The sequence below is a fragment of the Electrona antarctica genome (genome assembly GCF_951216825.1).
Source record: "Electrona antarctica genome assembly, chromosome: 6".
NCBI lineage: Eukaryota > Metazoa > Chordata > Actinopteri > Myctophiformes > Myctophidae > Electrona > Electrona antarctica.
The window spans coordinates 3,050,344-3,058,856 of record NC_136811.1 but is presented as its reverse complement, the minus strand read 5'-3'; positions in this window follow the sequence as shown (position 1 = coordinate 3,058,856).

Below are 8,513 nucleotides of genomic sequence, written 5' to 3'. Positions count from 1 at the left end.
TTTCTTGGTTTATTGTATTGTTTTGATGTAGGCCTACTGATGTCTATGCCGCTGCAACCCAATTTTCCCTTCGGGGAAACTAAATAAACTTGAACCTTGAAAGTACATCATCACGCCTCATTTGACTGCAGTGGTTATGACAGGAAGACTAGAATGAAATAAAGAAAATGTGAATACCCCAAACGTCTCTGAGCGCCTCGTACACCACCCCTCCAAACACTAATCTATAGTGTAAGTATTTTAATTCACCACCAGGTCTTACCTACTGTGACTGAGAGGTGGAGTGTTAAATCAAGCTAGCGCATATGGCGTCAAATCAACAGCAGTCCTGAGCTAGCCGGAATACATTCTAAAGAGGATGAACAAATTGACACAGAGAACAGATATGCCTTTGCTCTTTAGTCCATGGCCGAGAGCTTGTGTGTTTATTTTCACTTCCTTATATACACAGATCACATGATCACGTGACCGGTATCAGGTCACGTGCTCTCAATAAAGGTATAGATATAAATATACATACAGTGATATATATATACAGGCAATTGATGATCATACATTCCAACATGGAGTGTTGAGACTCAGGAGCCTTAGGTTCTTCACTAGTTTCCCCTCCTTGCGTCTCAGAAACAAAGACAAGCAAGGGGGGTAGGGGAGGGAGGGAGGGTGGCTGGGGGGGGGCATGTAAAAAAACACTGCATTCCAAGTCATCCCAGCAGTTGGGCAGGCATGGCGTGGAAAGAGGGAAAAAAAAGGAGAGAGCACGACAGATTGTGAGAGGGAGGGGGGGGGTCGTGAAGGCGGGTGTGTGTACAGGGTGTGTAGTGTCTATACTGTGCACACGTACTTCATATACTGTACACACATACTGTATGTTATCAGTGGGTGTGTTGCAGACTTGCGGATGGATTCATTCATGAAAAGAAGGTAGGATGTCCGCACACCGTATCTTGAGCTCCCAATACGTTTTAAAAAAGCGGACCCTTGGCGATAGAGCTTTCTATGTGGCAGCCCCCATGGGTGGAGTTAATGGGGGTGCAGTGAGGGGCACCGCACCCCCTGGCAAAAAAACTAAACATTTTTTCTTTTTTTTGGTGACCCCCCCCGGGGAACACCACGGGTTGAGAACCCCTGCTTTAAGAGACCAGCATCACTATGGTTACAAATCTGCCGTAAAGCAGGTCGTCTCTGGGTGACTAACGTGAGTTGTTGTGACTCTTATGTACATGCTGCTGTGTTGTTATCCTGCCGAAGCTTTTCAGTAAACTTTACTATTTTGATTATAATCATTGTGTTAGGGCATTATATAAAAACGGCAAAATAATTAATAAAAGGTAAAATAAAATCGTGCGCGCACGCGTGGGATTCCCCCCAGACATTCGCACCCCCTGGGGTCAAGTTCAAACTACACCCATGGCAGCCCCTGCCCTCTGGAACTCTCTCCCCTTGGAGATTCGCCAGAATTGGACTCTTGCAAGTCTGCACTGAAGAGACATTTATTGTTCACTCAGGCTTTTGGCAATTAGTTTGTTTTTGTTTTTCCGTTTTGTAAAGCGCCCTTGGGTTTCTTGAAAGGCGCTATATAAATTCAAGTTATTATTATTATTTAGAAGAGCAGCAATAAACGTTGATTCTGATACGGTGTGCGGACATCCTACCTCATTTCTGTACATATTTTTTGTTCAGCACGTGTATTTTTCTGAGATGTGCGTGCTTCCCTTTTGGATTTTGGATTCATTCATGACCAATCAAATGATTCACAATGATTGATTTCATTGTGAAGTGCTCAGTGCAACAATTCAGTTAATTTCAGTTTCAGTGTGACAAGAACAAACTGTCCTTGTGTGGAAAGGGCGGAGTCATAAAAAAACAAACATTGTGCTATTCATCTTATCTCGGTATATTGAGCACCTCCCATCCTGTCATGATCTGGGTCATCATGGAGCCTGAATTTCCTCAGCTGCTGGAGGAAGTAACATCGCAGAGAATAAACAAACATGCTGAATAGTCCGGCAGCCGACAAGCTTCTTTTGTTTAAAGTGGGAAATGTGGTATAGTCTTTTTTTATTGGCCTAAAATAATGTCTATATAACATTCATGAATCCACTTGCTGACCGGCTGTCGGTACTGGGCAATTTTGTAATAGGGGTTTCTTGTGACCCTACCATTAACATCCTATGGCAGGCAAAAATGTCAAACTTCCCTCATGCTTTAAGTAGCATGTGACATGTCATTGTCAAACTAGGGGGTTTTGATGATTCTGAATCCATTCCACGCATTGGTTTTGCACAAAAAACACTCCTTGGGCTCAAAACGGTCATATCCACTATGGCCGTTTTTAGCCCAAGGAGTGTTTTTTGTGAGTGCTTTGAGTAAGTGCTATAAAAAGGCATGCCATAGTTATTGAGTGTAGCACACACAGACACTTTTTTTTTTACTGTTTAAAAATATTTAAATATTGTTCAAATAGCTGATCTACAAGCTCACAACGTGTCGATGTAGATTGGCTAGTTGAATTATTTTAAAATGTTTTAAAATACCGGTAAGTTTAGGGATAAGTGGGTAGGGCCCTATACATCTATGATCTATAGATCTATATGTAACCGGAGGCTATAGGTACATACTAGACGGACCACAGACTTATTATTAAAATATACAATCTTTATTAGAAAAGGCAATATATAAAATATGGACTTTATTACGAGCAATTTATATCAAAGTTAACAATAAAAGTAGAGACAGATTAAATCATACAAGAACATTAGCTTTCCCTAATATCAATAAAACCTACAGCTTAATTCAGTATGGCTAAAGCAGTGACCACTGGCCCCGATATAGATAAAGAGAAGTCCTGCGTGCTTCAGCCAGCAGGAGGTAGAAGGGTTCGTCGGTGCTCAACAGGGACAACTTGCATCAGAGAAAACTAGACCTGTACGTGCCCGTCGGCCACCGGCCTACTTGAGAACGATGCAACTTGGGAACCTAATAATACCTGTTGTCAACTTGTCATAGCACCTGTCTGTCTGTGTCCCTTTTGTGCCCACTGTATATGGAAATCTCTGTATCTGTCTGTGTCTGAAGAGGGCAAACTGACTGTGAAAAGGGGACTGGTTAAGTAATCAATTGGCAGGTGTGGGGTTGCCATTGCCATGGCAACCAATTGGCTGAGGCAGACGCTGGAAATTGCACAGGTGAGGGGACTTAGGCTGATTAGGCCCACTGGCAGAGCCTGAGCATAGCCTTTTGTGGTGGTTCTGGAGAACCGTGGGTCCGTCCGACTCGAATTTGAAGTCGATGGGGCGAACGGTTCTCGAGTTACGTGCATTACAACCGTAGACACACACGCACACACATGATCACACACACGCACACACATGATCACACACACGCACACAGACACACAGAACGATGCAACTTGGGAACCTAATAATACCTGTTGTCAACTTGTCATAGCACCCGTTTTAACTGTCTGTCTGTGTCCCTTTTGTGCCCAGGGAGAGTAACAAACCAAATGGACCCTACAGCTCCATTAGAACCAAATGGACCCTACAGCTCCATTAGAACCAAATTGACCCTACTCCTTATGAGACAGACAGACAGACAGACAGACAGACAGAAATGAAGTTAGTTGGTGTGAGAGAAGAGGAGGCAGAGGACAGGGTGCGATGGAGACAGATGATTGGCTGAGGAGGCAGAGGACAGGGTGAGATGGAGACAGATGATTCGCTGTGGCAAACCCTGAAGGGAAATGCCGTAAGGAAAAGAAGAAGAAGATTTGGTGTCGATTGGGGGGAAAAAAGGGACGGGACCGAGCATAGGTCCCTGGGAACCCCAGTCAGCTACAGTATGCATGGTTTAAGTGGTTAACTCTTTGAGAGTTTCAAGGATTTCTATATAGTTTGTAGACTTCTCTATGGCAGAATGGCGTTTTTGAATGATTTATTGAAAATTCTCTGTTGTGAATGTGTGACAACGAAAGACCTTCAGAGAAAGCTTGACTTGTCTGCTTCCAGGAAAAAAATGAACTGAGTTGATAAAATGTTTAGTTCTTGTGTTGGAAGCCATTTAAAAGAGCCTGCATTTACACTGTTTCTGTTTCTAGGACAACCAAAAAAAGTTATGCCCGGTTGAAGTTTTATTTTCTAAATAACTTTTTTTCTGCTGGGCATACATAGCCATGCAATATCTCATTTTAAAGGGTGAGTTGTCTAGTTCAATTAAAATAAAATAAAAAGTTTCTCACATGTACCACTGTAGATATTTTGCCATCTATAAATAGCATGGTCAGTCATGATCAATCTGACCTATCCAGCTAAAAGTCCCCATAGCTCTGAAATTGGAACATCATATAAACTCAATTCTTTTTTGGGGTAAAATTAGACATTCTAACGCACATTTTGATATATACCATGTTTACATAGTCTTACCAGTACCTTGTCTATTCATGCATGTATCTCAAAAACCTGTTATGAAGAAACACAGTTTTGATAAAAAACACATCCAAGGACATTGTTTTGATATGACTTGGTGCCCATGATATGTATCAAAATATAGACTTGAATGTATACTGTATTATAAAAAAGAAATTGAGTTATTACCATCTACCGTTACAGAGTAAATCACAGTTGAAACTTGCTTAGTCATATACAATAAACCTCACAATAGTGAACAAAATAGTCATGACAGGTCTAACTCATTGTAAAAGCGTCTTTTATTTTTTACGACTACTAACATAATAAAATGATAAATATTACAGAAAATAAATAGGCCTACATACAAAACAGTTACTCCTCCCCTAGCTCTGATCCATAGCTCTAAATGCGCATTTAGAGCTATGGATCAGAGCTACTCCTCCCAAATGTCCCCAAACCCAGTCCTTGACGGTGTGTGTGTGTGAGTTAACCTGACTCCGCCATATGGGGCAGCAGAGTGTACACTGTGTTCCCCCCTCCTGCTCCCATCTGGGAACTCTCAGGCAGACTTGATGCCCGGCCACAAAACGGCCTGGCCAATCAGCAGCAGCTTCTAGCAACTTCTAGCAGCAGCTTCTAGCTTCTACTAGCTGCTGCTGATTGGCCAGGCCATTTTGTGAGCAACTTCGCTTCTAGCTGCTGCTGATTGGCCAGGCCGTTTTGTGGCCGGGCATCAAGTCTGCCTGAGAGTTCCCAGATGGGAGCAGGAGGGGGGAACCCAGTGTACTCTCTGCTGCCCCATCTGGCGGAGTCAGGTTATGTGTGAGTAGGCTAAATAAAAAAAACACCCAAAAACTGCCCCCCCTGAAATTAATGAATGAATGAATCCGGTTCAGTGTCGGAGAACGCCATCGCAGTCTTGACTCTTCATCCTCCTCCTCCTCCTCCTCATCATCTGATGCCAGTTCTAAATATATAAAAAGAAATAAACATTTTAGCTGTAGTCAGTGCACGCTACTATTACATGGCGTTTTACCCGGCTGCTGGCGATCAATGATTTTATTGTGCAGTGTCTTTGTGGGCCGAGTCGTGGCATGACAAATACAAATAGATGCTTGTATAAGTAGTATCACGATAAAATAATATGGCAACGTTAGAATGAAACACCAATGAGTGATCGGTGGTAATGTAGCTAGCTGCCCAGGGTATATCCAGCACCATTGCGTCGCAATCATCCAGCAACATTGGTACTGGCTATTGCCCGGGCTTGTGGCCCGGCCAATAGCCAGTACCATTTGTGCAGTGTTTGTTAGCAACTACTACTAGCCAACAGCCAGTGGAATGTGGTGACGTGATGGTGCTGGATATACGCTGGGCAGCTACATTACACGCGATCACTCATTGGTGGTGTCATTCTAACGTCGCCATATTATTTTATCGTGATACTAATTATACAAACATCTATTTGTATGCCACGATGCCACGATTCGGCCCACAAAGACACAGTACAATACATTCATTTGATCAGATGTTTTTGTTAGCTACGTCGATCACCTATAGTACCGACCCTTGTTATATATTCTCCGACTATGCATGTCACGATGACTAAACCAGTTAGATCTATCCATATATGGTTCTACCACATCTATCTGATATCAGCACTAGGTCGGCTCGGGCCAAATATAGGGATCGTCTTACTAGACATGTCATATTAGGGCATTTTCGAATACAATAAAATTACCTTTTAGCGAAGGCATCAGCCTTGGTGGTAACTCCGGTGGGGAGAAGAAAAAACATTGCACACGTGTAATCCGCGAGGGTGGATGTTGCAGCCCGGCCAACGGTCTGGGACTGGAGAATGCCACTGGACACGGATGGATCATTTTTCAGATTGTTTTTTTTGCGGCGACTGCAAACCTGGCTGAAAAACTCTTCCTCCAGTGCCCACCTCGGAGGAGTCAACCAACCCCCCTGTTCACTGGGGGCTGGGCGTCAGTTTCCAATAGGAAAGCATACACGTGTGTCACGTGACACGGGAATTCTGGGAAATGTAGTTGATATTTATGCTCAATACTATATACAGAGGTGCGGACCGAATTAATATATTGGTATTAATAAAAAAAGAGAACTACGGAAAATCACGTACAGGGCAGAAAAGACTAATGCAAAACTCCACGTGTTTTCCAGTAGTAATCTGTCTAAGGGTTAAGGCAAAAGCCTATGATTTTATTTTATTTTCAGTGCATGTCTGGCCTGTGATTTATAGAATATATCTTTAAATGTATTTGACACGTGTAACATCTAAATGTCACTCTGTGTACATGATGCAAATCATTATATAGGATCTGTTTATTATTATAGAAACATTCTATTATAATTTATTTATTATATAGAATACTGTAGATCACATGTAGGTCACATCACTCACATGTGATCAAGTCGCATAATAAAAATGTCACAAACATGCATGTTTGTGACATTTTTATTATGCGACTCAGAGTGGAACGGGGAATTAATCATATTCCTTTTACACCAGTGTTGTTTTTGGCAGCAAAAGTGTTTTTAAACTGAATTGGATGTTTTAGTAGCACATGTTGCTGGAGACCCACTGGAACGCCTTCAAGGACCCCTGGGGGTCCCCGAGCCACATCTTGTGTATTAGAAACAGTTGTAATGGTGGAGTATCCATAGAGTCATAAAGCAACAACAAGAACATTAACTTTGATTCATTGTTTAACGACTGTGTGTGTGTGTGTGTGTGTGTGTGTGTGTGTGTGTGTGTGTGTGTGTGTGTGTGTGTGTGTGTGTGTGTGTGTGTGTGTGTGTGTGTGCGTGCGTGCGTGCGTGCGTGCGTGCGTGCGTGTGTGTGTCATTCCTGTTATCAGACGAACATGAATCGAAGTCCAGTTCCTTCTATAGTCGTGATAGAAGGACTAATAAAATGCTGAACTGCCCACAGCCCTCCTATGAGACACAGACTGAGTAGAAACAAATGTGCTATTTTATCATGATCATTAGTAAGGACCAATAATATGAAGAGAGGTTGAAAAGTGGTGAAGTGGTCCTTTAACAATAAGGGACAAAGCAGTCCCTTCGCTTGTTCCCTCTAAAAGCTGATCTACAAGCTCTCAACAACATGTTGTGTCATGCGTTGTGACCTTGTAGATCGGCTAAATATCGTTGGAGTGGTTAAACTGATTTAGATGCTATAATATTAACTTATTTTGCCTGGGGACCCCCCTGGTGCCCACTCAAGGACCCCCTGGGGGTCCACAGACCCCACTTTGTGAACCACTGATCCACCCACACTCCCACAGTGAGTATTTACAAGAAATGGGCTGACTTCTTGTGAACGGCAGAGATGTCTCTCTGGCTCCCCCTACTGAAGGCATTGCAGACTGTAAGCTATACTGTATAAAAGGACAAGCAGGATAGTGAGCTGCGGTCCTTATTGGTGATTAAACTTCATAGCCTGTCTTTATACTTCCTCTGTCTCTCCAGACCTACATCAGGACTTCAACACTGCAGCAGGTAAGACACTGAGACCGTCAGCCCTGATGAAGACCGGTGTAAGAGCCATTTCTTTTCTGTTCATTTTATTTCTATGTTTTTTGATGACGTCATTCCAAGGGCTTGGTCAAGGCCAAGGTTGGCCAGGTTACTTAATGAGACCTGATTGAATACTCTGTTGTTGTCCTGATGTGAAGGCGAACAGTTTTTTGACTGTGAGAGATAGGCTGTTGATTTATATGGTTTTGACACTCTTTTGTTTTATTTAATACAAGTTACAGTGCTGAATAAATATCAATTTCGAACTTTAAGTCAACGTTTGGAGTTCAGTCTTTTATCACACGTCATGACTAGACCCTCGGCATCGGGCAGCCAGTAGCCCAAAGTTTAGGACTTTGACGCTACACTTTAGTCAAAAAACTGCCTCTGTTCCACGCCACGCCAATTGGGAGGCAAGTGGAACCAACGGGGGTCGTTTGGAAGGAGAACACGCACGGCCACGGACGGGCCGCAGCGTGTGTTGTTGCAACGGCGGAGCCGCGGAGGTGGACGGGACCGGGGACGGATCAGCGCACGGCGGCGGACACGGCTGCA